Below are 19,270 nucleotides of genomic sequence, written 5' to 3' on the forward strand. Positions count from 1 at the left end.
TCCCATCGTCCGGAGCAAGGTGTATGGTGTCCTGGTGATTTCTCCCGTTTTGAACGGAGTTTAATGTCTTGTTTCTACTTTATTAGAGAGAGGCACTGAACATCCTGTGATGGACTGGTGTCCTGTCCAGGGTGTGTGAGTGTGTGTGTGTCCTGTGATGGACTGCTGTCCTGTCCAGGGTGTGTGAGTGTGTGTGTGTCCTGTGATGGACTGCTGTCCTGTCCAGGGTGTGTGAGTGTGTGTGTCCTGTGATGGACTGCTGTCCTGTCCTGTCCAGGGTGTGTGAGTGTGTGTGTGTCCTGTGATGGACTGGTGTCCTGTCCAGGGTGTGTGTGTGTACTGTGATGGACTGGTATCCTGTGAAGGACTGGTGTCCTGTCCAGGGTGTGTGTGTGTCCTGTGATGGACTGGTGGATCACAATATTAATTCTCCTCCTTGATTCCCTCCTTTATCGCCAGCTTACTCTGCCGAAAACACACAGGTTTTATTTTTTTCCCGTGCCCCCCCTCACACAGGCCGTTTCTGTAGCGTGAAGTTGTGTTTTTTTGCGCGGCGGTCGGTGAGGGGCGAAATTGTATTTATTTTGTATTTATTTTTTTACCACGGTCTGAAACAGAAACGGCCGGGTGGTGTTGTAGAGAGGTCGACGTGCCTGGTTTTCCTCGTCTCCGAAGCCCGTTTTTTTTTTGGGGGTCGTGAGGTCCCACGCAGCGCTCGGAAAAGAAAATGCCATCTCTTTTCCCCGCAGGACCGGGGGGTGGAACCCGTGTTTTTTGGACGTGGCGTGGCCCGAAATTTCCACCCTTGGCCGCTAGAGGGGGGTGGAGGTTGGTCTTTCTTTGACTTGGGGGTAGGGGGGGTGCTAATTTCACTGAACCAAACCCCACGGAAACCCGTGTTGGACGTGGGGGTGCTAAATGCGCCCTCGACGTGATTTTGTCTTTAAATTCAAGTGCAGCTTTTGTAACCCTTGAGCCGGAAACAGCTGGACCCGTTTCCCCTGCCTGTCCGAGGTGCCGACTATCGGGGTCGTACAGGGACACCCGGCTGGCCGCTGAGAGTTGGAAAACTAAAATGTCCACCTAAAAAAAAAAACAACCGCGAAAAATGTCGGCCATTTTTGTTTCGCGGCCGAGCCGTGAGCGCGTCGGGGGCGACATCACGGGGGCGTCACAATGAGCCGCCTGACGTCACAGAGCGGCGGAATCTAGCGGGGGGCGGCGCCGGAGCTCCGTGAGCTCAGAGGAGTGAAGAGAGAGGAGGAGGAAAGGACTATATAGCGCTTTCTAAACACGTGTTTCTTCCAAAAAAGATTCGCGGGTTACTTCGACTTCAATCAAATAATAGTTTCAGCTTCAGATTCACTCTGAAGAATCCCCGTGAAATCGGTAAGTCAGTTAAAAATGCCGCTGTCGAGAAATAACAAAATAAGTTGAGAAATAAGTTGTTTTTTTTTTTCCGTTACTCCACTCTTATGGGTGTGATCGTGCTGTAAAAAGATATTGAGAGGAGGTGCACCTCTACACAGAGAGTGGTGGGGGTGGGGAACAAGCTGCCCAGCCCTATGGTTGAAGCCGATACCCTGGCTTCTCTCCAGACACAGCTGGGTGAGCTCCTCCAGTCAGGACAGGAGGGTCTACTGTACACAGAGAGTGGCGGGGATGTGGAACAAAGCCGATACCCTGGCTTCTCTCCAGACACAGCTGGGTGAGCTCCTCCAGTCAGGACAGGAGGCTCTTCTGTACACAGAGGGGGGCGGGGGTGGGGAACAAGCCGCCCAGCTGTGTGGCTCCGCCCCCTCCCCTCCCCTCTGTGACTCTGCTTGTCTCGGCAGGACGATGCACCGACAGAGATGCCGCACGGCCGTGCGCGGTCGCAGCAGGACCCGGGCCCGGCGAGGCGTCGTAAGTCCACCCCTCCCGCCCGCCGTCCAGCGTCCAGCGTCCAGCCCTCCTCCAACTGGCCTCTCCGCCCCCAGCAGCGCTGTATTATAATAATAATAATAAACTTCATTGATAGAGCACCTTTCACACACATAGCAGCGCAAAGCGCTTGACAGACCAGGTCTCACGGTAACACCTCCAGACGAGGAGAGACACTTCCAGTGGTGATCTTGACCGAGGATACGCCTCGGCTCAAGAGACAGGGTCGCGGGTCCGAGGAAAACCAAGCTGCAGGTCCATTATGGCCTTCTGAGAGCACAGATTGCCTCTGGACGTCCTACACTCTTCCTGGACACACTGTAGAGACTCACCTGTCCGGACTCTCACTGGACACACTGTAGAGACTCACCTGTCTAGACTCTTATTGGACACACTGTACACACTCACCTGTCCAGACTCTTACTGGACACACTGTACACACTCACCTGTCCAGACTCTCACTGGACACACTGTAGAGACTCACCTGTCCAGACTCTTACTGGACACACTGTACACACTCACCTGTCCAGACTCTCACTGGACACACTGTAGAGACTCACCTGTCCAGACTCTTACTGGACACACTGTACACACTCACCTGTCCAGACTCTCACTGGACACACTGGTCAGACTCACCTGTCCAGACTCTTACTGGACACACTGTACACACTCACCTGTCCAGACTCTCACTGGACACACTGGTCAGACTCACCTGTCCAGACTCTCACTGGACACACTGTACACACTCACCTGTCCACACTCTCACTGGACACACTGTAGAGACTCACCTGTCCACACTCTCACTGGACACACTGTAGAGACTGCCCAAGGCCCCTAGTCTCGACACGACTGGGCTGGGCTATTTGGTCAGAGCTGTCTCGGAGATGAGCAGTTTCGCGTCTTCACAGGTCACACCGGTCAGGCCGAACCCGGACTGGCAGCGGGAGAGGTCCCGGCCCAAGTCCCGGTGCTTTTCCGTAAGTCTGACCCGGTCGCCTTCCGCGAGACTGGACCGGCCGCCCTGTGGTGGGCCCGGTGCCCCACATCTACCCTACAGCTCCCCCACTGACCCCTAAACTCCCGATACCCTACAGCTCCCCCCACTGACCCCTAAACTCCCGATACCCTACAGCTCCCCACACTGACCCCTAAACTCCCGATACCCTACAGCTCCCCACACTGACCCCTAAACTCCCGATACCCTACAGCTCCCCCCACTGACCCCTAAACTCCCGATACCCTACAGCTCCCCACACTGACCCCTAAACTCCCGATACCCTACAGCTCCCCCCACTGACCCCTAAACTCCCGATACCCTACAGCTCCCCACTCTGACCCCTAAACTCCCGATACCCTACAGCTCCCCACTCTGACCCCCACAGTCCTGATGGCCGAGAGGTCTCTGCTTGCTGTAGTGATTGAGTGAGCTCTGTGGACCTAACCTCTGTCTTGTGTCCTCATTTCCAGCGTCTCCTAGTGGTCCGTCATTTCACCAGAGCTGAAGGTGAGATCTGGGGAGGAGACAGAGCACCCCCTAACACCCCTGAGCTAGGTTACAGGGTAAGACAGCTTCTTACTGTTGGACACACCTGTCCACACTCTTTCTGGACACACTGGACACACTCGCCTGTCCGGACTCTTACTGGACACACTGGACACACTCGCCTGTCCGGACTCTTACTGGACACACTGTACACACCCACCTGTCCAGACTCTTACTGGACACACTGTACACAACCACCTGTCCAGACTCTCACTGGACACACTGTCCACACTCACCTGTCTGGGCTCTTATTGGACACACTGTCCACACTCACCTGTCCAGACTCTCACTGGACACACTGTCCACACTCACCTGTCTGGGCTCTTATTGGACACACTGTCCACACTCACCTGTCCAGACTCTTACTGGACACACTGTACACACTCACCTGTCCACACTCTCACTGGACACACTGGACACACTCACCTGTCCAGACTCTTACTGGACACACTGTACACACTCACCTGTCCAGGCGTAGTCTCTGCTCCTCATCCCCCCTGCGTTGTGTCTCCCCCTCTCCCCGCTGGACAGAATCCCGTGGTGTCTTCTTGTCTCCCCGAGCTCGTCCAGAAGCTGGAGAGGGTGGCCGAGCTGCAGCTGGAGCTCCCGGGGTCGCCCGGCTCGTCCCGCTCGGGCTCGCCCAGCTCGTTCCGCTCGGTGTCCCCCCCCTCCTCGCCCGAGAGCCCCCTCCGCTCCCCGCCCCCGGCCCCCCCCTCCGGCCCCCTCAGGCCCCTGCCCGCCCCGCCCCGCTGCCCCCCCTTCATCCCCGCCATGCCCCTCGAGCCCCCCCTGCTGCCCGGGGCGGTGCCCCTGCCCCTGCCCCCGCCCGTCCTGCCCCCCATCGCCTGCCCGGCCCCACCAGGCCCCGCCTGGGGCTCCCCGGTGCGGAGGGCAAGGAGAGAGGCTGAGATGTCTGACGAGGCAAGTGGGGCAGTCTGTCCGTCTGTCCGTCTGTCCGTCTGTCTGTCCATCTGTCCTTCTGTCCGTCTATCCTTCAGTCCATCTGTCCCTCTGTCCATCTGTCCCTCTGTCCTTCTGTTCTTTTCTCTGTCCATCTGTCCATCTGTCTTTCTGTCCTTTTCTCTGCCTTTCTGTCCATCAGTCCATCTGTCCTTTTCTCTGTCTTTTTGTCCGTCTGTACTTCTCTCTTTCTGTCTTTCTGTCCTTCTGTCTGAGTCTCTCCATGTCTCCCTGCTCTCTGTCTGTCCTGCGTTGTCCCAGCTGGGTCTCTCTCCCTGTGTCTCTCCGTGTGTCTCCCTGCTCTCTGTCTGTCCTGCGTTGTCCCAGCTGGGCCTGTCTCCCTGTGTCTCTCCGTGTGTCTCCCTGCTCTCTGTCTGTCCTGCGTTGTCCCAGCTGGGTCTCTCTCCCTGTGTCTCTCCGTGTGTCTCCCTGCCTGTCTCTCTGTCTGTCCTGCGTTGTCCCAGCTGTGTCTCCCTCCCTCCTCTCTCTCTCCGTGTGTCTCCCTGCTCTCTGTCTGTCCTGCGTTATCCCAAATGTGTCTCTCTCCCTGTGTCTCTCCTTGTGTCTCCCTGCTCTCTGTCTGTCCTGCGTTGTCCCAGCTGGGCCTGTCTCCCTGTGTCTCTCCGTGTGTCTCCCTGCTCTCTGTCTGTCCTGCGTTGTCCCAGCTGGGTCTCTCTCCCTGTGTCTCTCCGTGTGTCTCCCTGTCTGTCTCTCTGTCTGTCCTGCGTTGTCCCAGCTGGGACTGTCTCCTCTGCTCTCTGCCTTCAGCTCTGTTCGCCGATGTCCCGCCAGCCCGTCACTCTCTCAGCCTGTCTCTTGACTTGCAGGAGGAAGAGGAGGTGGAGACAGCTCTTCCCGCAGGAGAGAGGAAGGAGGTCAGTGCTGGTCCCACCCTGCCCCCTGTCCTGTCTGTGGTGGAGTTTTGCCGTCTTGTCTGTCCCTGGGTCTCAGTGTCTCTCTCTCTTTCAGCCCTGTCTGTCAGTGTCTCTCTCCTCCTCCTCTCTGTCCTCAGTGTGTCTCTCTCCTCCTCTCTGTCCTGTGGTGTCCAGGCAGTGTGTCTCTCTCCTCCTCCTCCTCTCTGTCATGTGGTGTCCAGTGGGTCAGTATTAGTGGGCTACACCCAGGCTCACTCACTGCGAGTGTGATCTCAGCAGAGTCTCTGTGCTCTTGGGACACTTGACTCACCTGTCTCTCTCTTTCTCTCCCTGTGCTGTCCCTCTCCTGCCCTATCTCTCCCTCCACGGACTCCAGCTGGAGGAGGTCCAATCACCACCTCCTGTGAGACAAAAGAAAAAGAAGGTGGGTAATGCTCTGATCCTCTCTTTACTCCTGTCCAGTTTCCAGTCAGTGTGTCTGTATGAACCCTTCTCTCTCTCTCTCTCAGTGCAGTGTTCATGTCCTGGAGTGTCCAGTCAGTGTGTTTGTATCAACCCCTCTCTCTCTCAGTGCAGTGTTCATGTACTGGAGTGTCCAGTCCGACTCTTAACGTGACTCTCCTGTCTCTGCTTCAGAAGTGCCGATGCGTCTTTTTGAAGTCCCTGAGCTGCGTGTCAGTGGAGACAGAAGATCAGGACGAGCCGATGGAGGCGGCGGAGACCGTAGCTCAGGAGAGGAAGAGCGAGGGAGAGGAGGAGCAGGCTGCCGGGAAGGACAAGAAGAGGAAGAGGAGGTGCAGGTGAGCAGACAGGGGGGCGCCGCCCGGTCGTGTCTGTGATTCAAGGAGGAGTCTCCTCTTGCTGTTTGATGTCATGGTGACGTCTGTGTCTGTGTCCCTCACACCTGCAATAACAATATTCTTTCCAGGTTCCTTTCCTGGTTCTGTGCCTGCTAAGATCTGGACTGGACTGGACTGGACTGGACCGGAGCTGAGGGACACCAGACGACTGGACTGCAGCCTAGGGACACCAGACTGGACTGGACCGGAGCTGAGAGACACCAGACTGGACCGAAGCTGAGGGACCCCAGACTGTGCTGGACCGAAGCTGAGGGACCCCAGTCTGGACTGAAGCTGAGGGACCCCAGACTGTGCTGGACCGAAGCTGAGGGACCCCAGTCTATGCTGGACCGAAGCTGAGGGACCCCAGTCTGTGCTGGACCGAAGCTGAGGGACCCCAGACTGTGCTGGTCTGAAGCTGAGGGACACCAGACTGGACTGGACTGGAGCTGAGGGGCCCCAGACTGGACTAGACTGGAGATGAGAGGCCCCAGACTGGACTGGACCAAAGCTGAGGGACCTCAGGCTGTGCTGTACCGAAGCTGAGGGACCCCAGACTGTGCTGGACCGAAGCTTAGGGACCCCAGTCTGGACCGAAGCTGAGGGACCCCAGTCTGTGCTGGACCGAAGCTGAGGGACCCCAGACTGGACCGAAGCTGAGGGACCCCAGTCTGTGCTGGACCGAAGCTGAGGGACCCCAGACTGGACCGAAGCTGAGGGACCCCAGTCTGTGCTGGACCGAAGCTGAGGGACCCCAGACTGTGCTGGACCGATGCTGAGGGACCCCAGTCTGGACTGAAGCTGAGGGACCCCAGACTGCACTGGACTGAAGCTGAGGGGCCCCAGACTGGACTGATGACCTTTTGTTAAGCATCAATAATTTTTTTTTTTTTTAAATCTGTTTAGCTTTTGGTTTTTTCCCTCTCCCCCCCCCTAAGGTTGCTGCTGGGAGAGGTGTGAGTGGGGCCAGCAGGGGGCGCTCTCACCCTGCAGTCTGTGTGGGTCCTGATGCCCCAGTATAGTGACGGGGGACACTGGACTGTAAACAGGCGCCGTCCTTCGGATGAGACGTAAAACCGAGGTCCTGACTCTCTGTGCTCGTTAACAATCCCGGGGTGTTTCTGGAGAAGAGTAGGGGTGTTACCCCAGTGTCCTGGCCTGATTCCCCCCCTGGTCTTGACCCATCATGGCCTCCTTATCACCCCCCTCTCTGAACTGGCTCCATCCCTCTGCTCTCCTCCCCACTGAGAGCTGCTGTGTGCTGAGCGGACTGGAGCATCATCCAGGTGGGGGCTGCACACTGGGGGGGCTGGAGGGGATCCCCCTGACCTGGGAGGAGCTCTGAGTGGAGAGTCCAGACTTATTAATTATTATTATTATTATTCGTGCTGCACTGGGCTTCAGTCCTGGCAGTGAGAGGGGGACTCTGTGATCAGTACAGATACTCATGACTGTCTAATAATACACGATAGAAATGGAAAACAGGGTAGCGCTGTAGTCCCTTCGAAACGTTTTGAACTGCCAGAAGAAGTTTTCACAACCCAGACTCGTGAAGGTACAGGTCTTCTCCCTTCGTCCGGAGTAAGGTGAGAGGTCACCCCCTCGGGGTGCAGTATCCCCGATGCACCCCCCCACCACCACCCAAAACGACACACACTTCTGTGACGATTGGGAGACCCCGGTTCGATCAGCCCCTGCGGTGTAGGAAACGACCAGCTGGAGAGAACACGCAGACTCCACACAGAAGGGTCACCTCGGCATTTATTCCAACAGCAAAACACCAGAGAGAAACGGGTCTCCGAAAGATGAGCGCACACCGGGAAAAACACGACGGGGTCATTACAAATGGGAATAGGAGTTCTTTTTTTCTTTTCCGGACGTCAGTTGGATCGTGTCCTGGTGATTTCTCCCGTTTCGAACGGAGTTTAATGTTGCGTTTCTACTTTATTAGAGAGAGGCACTGAACTTTGGGGAACGTGACATCCACCCTGTATTACTAGTAGGTTGATAAATATAAATGTTCTTTTTCCCCCCGTATGATACCTCGCGAAATATAACGATGGCCAACTCCTTAAGTCGAAATTTAAACCCTTCTCACGCTACAAGACAGTCCGTCAACATCGCCGCGGCCCGAAGCGCGACCTTCGGTATGACGTTGGCGGAAAAGGGGGTAGGGTAAGTACGTCACAGCCGGGGGAAGCCCCTATCACGTGAGAGGGGTGCGGCGGGCGACGAGCCCCCGGGGGCGAAGAGAAGTTGATTTGCGTGGGGTGTGGAAACACTACACGACCGGGCAAGCGAGCCGTTTTTTTTTTGTTTTGTTTTTTCCAGAACATCAGAACAACCGCAGAGATGACCATCGATCCACCTCCAGACGTTTCCTTTTTTGTCCTCTTTGGCCTCCAAAATAAAAAAAAAAAACTGGGATCCATCGTGGCGTTGCCAAATTAAAACGTCAACCACTTTTCGGGCTTTCGTGCTGTCCATGATGAAACCGTCATGGTGGTGTAAGCATACGTTACGTCACAGACCGGCGGCGCTCGGACGTGAGGAGTGTCGTTACGTTTTTGAAATGGCACGTCAGACAAGGTCTCTGACAAGATCTCCGAAAAACCCAAACCTGTAAAATTCAATTTCAATTCAGTTTTTTTATATAGCACCTTTCACAACAAGAATGCCCCAAGGCCCCGAACAAAGGAGTTGTTCCACACCCCCGCCACCCTCTGTGTACAGTAGAGCCCCCTGTACTGACTGGAGGAGCTCACCCAGCTGTGTCTGGAGAGAAGCCGGGGTATCGGCTTCAACCACAGGGCTGGGCGGCTTGTTCCCCACCCCCACCCCCTTCTGTGTACAGAAGAGCCTCCTGTCCTGACTCCAGTAGGAAATGTCACCTGGAGGCAACACACCGGCTTCTTTTAACAGATCACCTAGGGAATCGGGAACAACGGAGCTGTGTGCGGCCGTCTGTACGGAGGGGTTCAGCGCGGGGGGGCTCCGGGCTCGGGTCTGGACCCAGGGGGGGGGGGGCTGTCTGTGTGGAGTCTGCATGTTCTCCCTGTGTTCTCCGGGTCCAAAGACAGGCTTTTGGGCTAATTGGCTTCTGGGAAAACTGGCCCTGGTGAGTGTGTGTCCTGTGATGGAGTGCTGTCATGTCCAGGGTGTGTGAGTTGAGTGAGTGTGTGTTTGTCATGTGATGGACTGGTTCCTGTCCAGGGTGTGTGAGTGTGTGTGTCTGAGTGTCCTGTGAGGGACTGGTGTCCTGTTCAGGGTGTGTGAGTGTGTGTGTGTCCTGTGAGTGACTGGTGTCCTGTCCAGGGTGTGTGAGTGTGTGTGTGTGTGTGTGTCCTGTGATGGACTGGTGTCCTATCTAGGGTGTGTGTATGTCCTGTGATGGACTGGTGTCCTGTCCAGGGTGTGTGAGTGAGTGTGTGTGTGTCCTGTGATGGACTGGTGTCCTGTCCAGGGTGTGTGAGTGTGTGTGTCTGTGTGTCCTGTGATGGGCAGATGGTACCAAGCCTGGACACCCATGAGACACTGGCTTCCTCAGAAGACTCTCACGGAGGGCACACTGTCCCTAACCCGGGTCCAGAAGAAACTACAGTGATCTATAATTCCTCCGCCTCGGAAGGGTTTATGACGTCTATGTCCGGCGCCCGCGCCCGTGGACCGGCGGTTTGGCGTCGAGCTCCGCAGCTCGAGCGTCGGTGCGAGGCAGGGCGAGAGGGAGTCGATGTGGCCTCAGCGCCATCTTTGCTGGTGAGTCAATTGTGACCGTTGCGGTACAATAAACCATCAATAAACCTTTTCCCACCCCGTCCAGTATTTCTGTCGCGGCCCACGTCCCTTACAATCGACAAACTATAAAAAAAACAGTAGCCCTTCGCAACATTACACGCCATTTTTTTTTATTTTAAACGTCCGCTAGATACGCAGGTGGCTCGATACCTGTCTTATCCTCGCCGGCGTCTTTATACCGGCAAGTGAATTTTATTTGGGGTCCCTCAGAATTGTGACAGAAATGTCAGTGAACCACAATAAAAAACGAAACTTTTTTTTTAAAGGCGGTGAATGGATTTTCTGAGTAAGGAAATACCAAAGTTGTCTTTCCCTACGAAGACGTTTTGGTACAGGACTTTCTTTAAATATCAGTTGTGCATGGCGTTTAACAAAAAGTTGATGATGATCTTGGAGATAATTGCAAAGGAAAATTGAGATAACTACCAAAACGTTACGTGTGAAACGACAGGACAGAACTTTGAACCCACAAAGAAACAAAGGTATGAAATATTGCCTCGTCATGGGGGGTTGATAATTGTAGTAAGTGTTCCTAATTTTCGTAAAGAAATGTATATTATGGGAGTCACACGTGAGATTTAGTGTATATACGTTTCATATTGTGCATATATACGGGGTTAAAAAGTGGAATGAGTATGATTATAAACTCGTGTGTCCTATAATCAGATAATTTTTGAACAAGCTTTGATTAGACAGGTGAAAAACAACATCAGATCCTTTTTTTAATATATTCTCACGTCTGAATATCAGCTTCTCCCCTCTGGCCAACATTTCAGGGCTCCCAGGTGTAGATCCCAAATTGAAACAAATATTAATTTGTTACCCAGTTAAACAGTTAATAGAAGTGAGTGACCAGGGTAAATAAAGGTGGGTCAGTGTAAACTGTTTATTCTGGACCAGACTTCGTCATGTGTGATATGTCATGACTTCTTATATTAAGTTTTATCTTTATATTTAGTTCTACATGTGTAATAGATGCGATGTGTGTCCATAAAAAGGTTTCTCCAGGGGAAAATCAAGTTCGTTTTAAAACCGTGTTTCCTTTTTAGGGTACGTTTGCATTCCAAGTGTGGGGTTTTTGCCTTTTTATCATATTTTGGATGTGAATCCGTGGTATTTTTGCTGAGACAAGTTGCCTTTCTTATACGCGGAGGGATCTGCTCGTGAGATGTCCGCTTGGTCCATTTCTGAGCTCAGTATAAGGTGTAGAAAGCATGACTGTCATCATAACCCGCCTCTCACCCAGGTGTGGAATAATGTTGTGACTATTGCTTCAGCAATAACATGCTGATTGCATGTTTCTAGATGGGTATAACAGAGATCTCAACTACTGAGGGGCCTTATTAATAAAGTCTCCACAGCCGAAGCGCTGTGTCTCTTTTCAGCTGGCGATAAACCTTTCTTCGATCCTTTGCTGACTTGTAAAACTGTTCCTGATCAGAATAAAAAACGCTCCCGCTAATACACAAGCACCCGTGTCTCGCCAAAGCTGACAAATAAACAGACGGACAAGCCGCACTGCACGTGTGAACAGGGGAATGAGCGAGCGAGCGGGGATAGGGCGCCTCCTGCGCTTAAAAGCTTACAGCACCTGGTATTCCCAGGCGGTCTCCCATCCAAGTACTAACCAGGCCCATCCCTGTTTAGCTTCCGAGATCAGACGAGATCAGGCGTGCTCAAGGGGGTGTGGCCGTAAGCGAGAGCAAGGCTCGCTGGCACCCTTCTTATTGAGAGGACAGCTCCGTCACCTCTTTTACGACAATGCTTTTTTTCCCTTGCGTTTTTCTCTTCTTCCCACGTTCTCTCTCTTCACTGCCTTCATCCCCGCTCTATTTCACTTCAGCCTTTCACTCTTGCTTCCTTCCAATGAGGACGGAGCTGCGGGAGAAAGGGCGCTATAGAGGATCGCTGTGGAGAGCTGCTGCTGTGCTTTGACATCTGAGCTCTGTGGAAAACGATCTCAATACAATTCTGAAAAACGCGACTCTCCGAACGCCAGCCGAACAAGTCTCCACAGCCGAAGCGCTGTGTCTCTTTTCAGCTGGCGATAAACCTTTCCTCGATCCTTTGCGGACTTGTAAAACTGTTCATGATCAGAATAAAAAACGCTCACGCTAATACACAAGCACCCGTGTCTCGCCAAAGCTGACAAATAGACTGACAAGCCGCACTGCACGTGTGAACAGGGGAATGAGCGAGCGAGCGGGGATAGGGCGCCTCCTCCGCTTAAAAGCTTACAGCACCTGGTATTCCCAGGGGGTCTCCCATCCAAGTACTAACCAGGCCCATCCCTGTTTAGCTTCCGAGATCAGACGAGATCAGGCGTGCTCAAGGGGGTGTGGCCGTAAGCGAGAGCAAGGCTCGCTGGCACCCTTCTTATTGAGAGGACAGCTCCGTCACCTCTTTTACGACGCTGCTTTTTTTCCCTTGCGTTTTTCTCTTCTTCCCACGTTCTCTCTCTCCACTGCCTTTGTCCCCGCTCTATTTCACTTCAGCCTTTCACTCTTGCTTCCTTCCAATGAGGACGGAGCTGCGGGAGAAAGGGCGCTATAGAGGATCGCTGTGGAGAGCTGCTGCTGTGCTTTGACATCTGAGCTCTGTGGAAAACGATCTCAATACAATTCTGAAAAACGCGACTCTCTGAACGCCAGCCGAACAAGTCTCCACAGCCGAAGCGCTGTGTCTCTTTTCAGCTAGCGATAAACCTTTCCTCGATCCTTTGCGGACTTGTAAAACTGTTCATGATCAGAATAAAAAACGCTCACGCTAATACACAAGCACCCATGTCTCGCCAAAGCTGACAAATAAACAGACGGACAAGCCGCACTGCACGTGTGAACAGGGGAATGAGCGAGCGAGCGGGGATAGGGCGCCTCCTGCGCTTAAAAGCTTACAGCACCTGGTATTCCCAGGCGGTCTCCCATCCAAGTACTAACCAGGCCCATCCCTGTTTAGCTTCCGAGATCAAACGTGCTCAAGGGGGTGTGGCCGTAAGCGAGATCAAGGCTCGATGGCACCCTTCTTATTGAGAGGACAGCTCCGTCACCTCTTTTACGACGCTGCTTTTTCCCTTGCGTTTTTCTCTTCTTCCCATGTTCTCTCTCTTCACTGCCTTCGTCCCCGCTCTATTTCACTTCAGCCTTTCACTCTTGCTTCCTTCCAATGAGGACGGAGCTGCGGGAGAAAGGGCGCTATAGAGGATCGCTGTGGAGAGCTGCTGCTGTGCTTTGACATCTGAGCTCTGTGGAAAACGATCTCAATACAATTCTGAAAAACGCGACTCTCCGAACGCCAGCCGAACAAGTCTCCACAGCCGAAGCGCTGTGTCTCTTTTCAGCTGGCGATAAACCTTTCCTCGATCCTTTGCGGACTTGTAAAACTGTTCATGATCAGAATAAAAAACGCTCTTATTGAGAGGACAGCTCCGTCACCTCTTTTACGACGCTGCTTTTTTTTCCCTTGCGTTTTTCTCTTCTTCCCACGTTCTCTCTCTTCACTGCCTTCGTCCCCGCTCTATTTCACTTCAGCCTTTCACTCTTGCTTCCTTCCAATGAGGACGGAGCTGCGGGAGAAAGGGCGCTATAGAGGATCGCTGTGGAGAGCTGCTGCTGTGCTTTGACATCTGAGCTCTGTGGAAAACGATCTCAATACAATTCTGAAAAACGCGACTCTCCGAACGCCAGCCGAACAAGTCTCCACAGCCGAAGCGCTGTGTCTCTTTTCAGCTGGCGATAAACCTTTCCTCGATCCTTTGCGGACTTGTAAAACTGTTCCTGATCAGAATAAAAAACGCTCACGCTAATACACAAGCACCCGTGTCTCGCCAAAGCTGACAAATAGACTGACAAGCCGCACTGCACGTGTGAACAGGGGAATGAGCGAGCGAGCGGGGATAGGGCGCCTCCTGCGCTTAAAAGCTTACAGCACCTGGTATTCCCAGGGGGTCTCCCATCCAAGTACTAACCAGGCCCATCCCTGTTTAGCTTCCGAGATCAGACGAGATCAGGCGTGCTCAAGGGGGTGTGGCCGTAAGCGAGAGCAAGGCTCGCTGGCACCCTTCTTATTGAGAGGACAGCTCCGTCACCTCTTTTACGACGCTGCTTTTTTTCCCTTGCGTTTTTCTCTTTTTCCCACGTTCTCTCTCTCCACTGCCTTCGTCCCCGCTCTATTTCACTTCAGCCTTTCACTCTTGCTTCCTTCCAATGAGGACGGAGCTGCGGGAGAAAGGGCGCTATAGAGGATCGCTGTGGAGAGCTGCTGCTGTGCTTTGACATCTGAGCTCTGTAGAAAACGATCTCAATACAATTCTGAAAAACGCGACTCTCCGAACGCCAGCCGAACAAGTCTCCACAGCCGAAGCGCTGTGTCTCTTTTCAGCTAGCGATAAACCTTTCCTCGATCCTTTGCGGACTTGTAAAACTGTTCATGATCAGAATAAAAAACGCTCACGCTAATACACAAGCACCCATGTCTCGCCAAAGCTGACAAATAAACAGACGGACAAGCCGCACTGCACGTGTGAACAGGGGAATGAGCGAGCGAGCGGGGATAGGGCGCCTCCTGCGCTTAAAAGCTTACAGCACCTGGTATTCCCAGGCGGTCTCCCATCCAAGTACTAACCAGGCCCATCCCTGTTTAGCTTCCGAGATCAAACGTGCTCAAGGGGGTGTGGCCGTAAGCGAGATCAAGGCTCGATGACACCCTTCTTATTGAGAGGACAGCTCCGTCACCTCTTTTACGACGCTGCTTTTTTTCCCTTGCGTTTTTCTCTTCTTCCCACGTTCTCTCTCTTCACTGCCTTCGTCCCCGCTCTATTTCACTTCAGCCTTTCACTCTTGCTTCCTTCCAATGAGGACGGAGCTGCGGGAGAAAGGGCGCTATAGAGGATCGCTGTGGAGAGCTGCTGCTGTGCTTTGACATCTGAGCTCTGTGGAAAACGATCTCAATACAATTCTGAAAAACGCGACTCCCCGAACGCCAGCCGAACAAGTCTTGAAGTGGAAATCTAATAAGTAAATTGATTCTTAAAATGTAGAGAGCTTTGCAAATAAATATATTGGGGCTTTTAGATAATATATTTCAAGGATGTAATTGCTGTGCTACAGTACGTGCAGAATTTTAGAAAACAGTGCGTCAACAAAGTACACTGTTTAGGTTACTTTAGAAGACAATTTACCAAAACAATATATGCTGTCTGGGTCGTTAGAATTAGCTGAAAGTAAGTGAAAAGCTTTGAATAACATATCTAGTGCTTCTTCTTTCGCTTTTTGATGTAATCTGTTTTCTCTTAGGGAAAGTGGAAGTTTTAGAAGGGACAAAGCGCTGAGCTTTTTTCCAGCGCAACGTCTTATGAAAACCCTGTACTGCCTGTAACAAATTGAGTCTCTGGTTGCTCCCAATATTGAAATAAAGACCTTACTCAGGTGAGAACTCTCTCTTGTGGCTTCCTTGATAGTTATATTTCCATGACACCGGTTTTAATGTCTGTAGATTGTATCTTATTTTTATTTTTTGTTTTGTTTCATGTTCATATTATGTGTTTTCACCCAGTTGACTCCAGTTAATAACAGTTCATCCAGTTAATAGCCACTTTTGATGCGCGAAAAACGGGTGATCTTTCTATCTCGTGATCAGCTTAGTATCTTTCTGTAAATTTTTTTCTGCTTAATTAAACGTTTAAAATACATGAATTTCATAAAGACAACACACGTTTCGAACAGAAAAAAATCATATTCTGTTCTCTTCCTGGTATGTATAACAGATCAGCAGGTCTTATTTTCCCAATTGCTTTTTTCCACTGTATTTATCATAATGGCTAGCCAATGTCTTCTCTTAGCTAGGTAATGTTACTTGTGGATGTGCTTCTGCGTTGCGCAGAAGCACATGTATCCATAGAAAGTATATTATACTACTATTTGAGCTACAGTACATAAAAATAATTATATCGTTATTAATTTCTTTAGGTACGTGATTCCATATTATATTCCCTATTAATCAAATTCTAAAAGTATGCTTTTGTTTACTCCAATAACGAGCACATTCACAGAAAATGTTAATATCTTATGACTTTTCACAAAGTATATAAAGTTAAGATGGTCAGAAGGAGCATGTAAAAACGTTTCCGAAACGTGGTAAAATCTTACTACATGTAAGACTTTGATGCTTAAAATGTTTAGGAAGAAAGTGGAATACTGGTGTGTATTTTTTCTTTAAACTACCAATACCAGCCATATACAGTTTACACTATATGTTTATGTTCCTAAATTAATATAGTTTATGGTGGTGTATCATGGTTGTAGAGGTTTGATGGGTTTACTGAGACAATTATTAATTGTAGCAGTAATCACGAGGTTGTTCGTTGTGGCTTTTAGAAAATCAATCATCAGAACAACTTACAACGCACACACACGGGTTCAATACACGAGATACATTTATTCATATAAATTGTGCACCAAACATATACTAGTCTGCCTGGATACGAGCGGCAGACCTCACTGTGAGGGTTATCAATATACAAGGTATATAATCTCGAAGAGATGCCAACACAAAGAGATACACAACAGAGAATATATGTCAATATATATCATTCGGTTACCAAATCGCTAATCAGTGTTATTACCCACTGTTACTCTAAACTCGGAAGTAAATACATTACTCATGAATTAAATTGATAACAACTTGTGTTGAGGTACAATTGAATTCTCGAGACACAATGTAGAACATGGGGTTTACTTATCCACTGTGTATGGATTTGGAATCTCCCGGCACGAACACCAAACCAGCTGACAGGCTCTGTTGCAGCCTCTGTTCCAGCGGTTGTCCAATGGGCGTTGTCCCGGCGTCCTCTGGCTACCGGCCAACCAGTTGAGGTACAGCTCGGAGTAGGACGGGCGGAGGAATCTGACTGCGGCGCGCAAGGCAGTCGTTGCTCCGAGGAGATCTACCAGCAGTCCAGCTGGCTAGTAGAAAGTCTCTATGCACAGAGTGTGACCGCGAGTCCTCACAAGTCACTCTTTTGCCTGGGAAGAAGCTGGTTCGTTCCTGGTCCAGCGCTGCTTCTGAATAAGCTATTCAGGTTGTCGATGAGGGTCCAACTGTAGGCTGCCGTTGATCAAGCGGATCATTCACGTTGGTAGAATTCTGAGTACGTATGGGATCCTCGGCCTCGCGCTTAGAACAAAGTCCAAGTCCCTTTGCAGACAACAGCAGTTGTCACGTGATTGTCTCTGAGGATGCGCGAAAATGGCCAAGGAGAGCCCCGATCTGAGCTTGCGCTCCCTTTTTGACCAAGACATAGATGTGTGCTGATTGGTTGAGAGTTTGGCGGGCATTAGAGACCCACGTGGTATTACCACGCCCTGCCAGTCCCTGATTGGTTGGTCAAGGTGAGATATGAGTCACTTACTCTTGACACTTAGGAATGCAGTCCAGATGTCCATTCGGCACTCCCTAGACAGATAGGCACCAATGGATGACCATTGATCATGATAGCCAGGCTAAGCTAAGTGCATCCCCATCTGGGAGCTGTCCATTATCAAAAGAAAACATCTTAAATCAACCTGCATGAATACTTTCTCTGTGGCTGCACCACAAAGATGGAGGGTGAGATGGGGCCTCATTTAGGACAGAATACCACCGCCTAATTCTGTCTTATTAACAAGCATTGCCGCTACAACGGCATCTCTCCTGTCAAACTTCCTCCTGACGTGTTTGACAGGATCTGGGCCGTGGTGAACAGTGGAAAAGACGCCCTGTGGAGAGTGAGGAACATGGGGCTGTTCAAAGGCATCGAGGTCCCAGTCAAGGCAGCAGGTAGCCTGGCCCTGTTCATCACCCGAGAGAACTATTACCTCAGAGATCTGTGGAGAGAAAGGAGGGAGGAAGCAGAAAATCTGTGGGAAATTGAGAGCATAGGTCAATATCTCAAGAAACTGTGAAAAACATTATCATGTTTAAGTAAAGAATGTGATTTGCACCAGAAAAAAATAAATTGTTGCTATATAACTGGTACCGTGTCAATATGTAATGAGATGTGATTATATATACTGTTTTAAGTATGTATATTAATGTAAAGCTTTCTAATTTGTGATGTCCTGTATTTTTTTGTGAAAAGAAAATAAAGTTCTTAAAAAATCGATTCACCCAGGGCGAGGCTCGGCCATTGCACTCCGGCTGTGCTGACCCCTGCGAATTCCCCAAATGTGGGAATCTCGACTGCATAATTTCTGGTAGTGGGGGACTGCGTTCGCGCTCTCTCCTGATGTGCTTGGTCCAATATCAGATACGGGAGAGTTAGGACACCACGAGCTGCGATAGGATCCCAGTTCGAAAGGAGTCGATGCCACTGCTGGTTCCCGGTTTCTTTTAGTTAGAGGTCCGGAGAAGCATTTCAAGCTGGTTACACTACTCCTTCCGGACATTCATTCCCTTTTCAAAGTCAGTCGTTTTGCTGTTGTCTGCATTATTTAGGCTGATTATCGAGGTTAGCCTTTATTTGGTCATGGGGGCCTCGGTACTGTATGCTAATTCTCAAGACAGTTTCACCCGTTTTCTGATTGCTAGGTTCTGTACCAGTGCAGACATGTCAAACAATGAATGGCTGTACCTCTATTGTATCCGTGCTCAATGAATGAAATCAGTAATAAATGAATATATGTATAGTTATACGAAAAACAAGTGGTTTATCGACTCATCTTCATTTGCAGATTTAGAGGCAGCTTCGATATTCGGGGGAGGCGTAAAACATGGTGCTGATCTTTGGAAAGCAGGAGGCAAAACTGACACGTTCTCATACAAGAAGCTGAAACCAGGCCACCTGGGTGAAGATCAGGTATCGTAACCGCTAGACCATATGGGAGCATACAGCCATGTTGTGCGTGCGTCATGTAAGCAAACTGTAATTGCTGCCTTCATGACCTGCTTGATGGAGAAAACACACAAGAGAGTTGGCACTCAGAGTGTCGAAGGGTTGATGTATACTAGGGCTCAGTTGAAATGCAGTGTCAGGACTTTTCCGACTAGTGTCACACAAAGAGAGTACATCCTTTCCTACTGGCTGTGTATGTCTCGGTAACTCGCTGTGATCGTATAGTGCTCAGAATTTGTGTTGTGGCCGCAACAACCCCGGTTCGAATCCGCATACTGGTAGAATAGGAGGAGTACTGCCTGACTGGATCGTTGATGAACGACAGAGGCCACTCCGACCTCCTCTTGGTTTTCTTCAATGACTTACTAAGGATCTTCTTCACATTCGCCCATGCAGGAGAAGCCAGTTACACCAAAGCAAACGCAGGAAAGTGCATTTCAAGCAGAGACCAGGAGGGACTTGTTTACAC

General features: G+C 50.9%; 4 non-coding genes and 2 pseudogenes across 4 annotated transcripts; 1 reads left to right on the forward strand and 5 right to left on the reverse strand.

Annotated features, from left to right (window-relative positions):
* Positions 1 to 11,514: 11,514 nt before the first annotated feature.
* Positions 11,515 to 11,633, reverse strand: LOC148669747 (5S ribosomal RNA). Its single transcript, XR_015937744.1, has one exon. It is a non-coding gene; the product is annotated as a 5S ribosomal RNA (ribosomal RNA).
* A 533-nt stretch (positions 11,634 to 12,166) lies between these two features.
* Positions 12,167 to 12,285, reverse strand: LOC148669748 (5S ribosomal RNA). Its single transcript, XR_015937266.1, has one exon. It is a non-coding gene; the product is annotated as a 5S ribosomal RNA (ribosomal RNA).
* Positions 12,286 to 12,822: 537 nt separating this feature from the next.
* LOC148669749 (5S ribosomal RNA) lies at positions 12,823 to 12,931 on the reverse strand (annotated as a pseudogene).
* A 919-nt stretch (positions 12,932 to 13,850) lies between these two features.
* On the reverse strand, positions 13,851 to 13,969 carry LOC148669750 (5S ribosomal RNA). The gene has a single exon (XR_015937267.1). It is a non-coding gene; the product is annotated as a 5S ribosomal RNA (ribosomal RNA).
* Positions 13,970 to 14,506: 537 nt separating this feature from the next.
* On the reverse strand, positions 14,507 to 14,615 carry LOC148669751 (5S ribosomal RNA; annotated as a pseudogene).
* A 3,415-nt stretch (positions 14,616 to 18,030) lies between these two features.
* On the forward strand, positions 18,031 to 18,195 carry LOC148669752 (U1 spliceosomal RNA). Its single transcript, XR_015938057.1, has one exon. It is a non-coding gene; the product is annotated as a U1 spliceosomal RNA (small nuclear RNA).
* The last annotated feature ends 1,075 nt before the right edge of the window (positions 18,196 to 19,270 follow it).

This window comes from Lepisosteus platostomus, chromosome 5, assembly GCF_059453375.1.
Source record: "Lepisosteus platostomus isolate fLepPlt1 chromosome 5, fLepPlt1.hap1, whole genome shotgun sequence".
Lineage (NCBI taxonomy): Eukaryota > Metazoa > Chordata > Actinopteri > Semionotiformes > Lepisosteidae > Lepisosteus > Lepisosteus platostomus.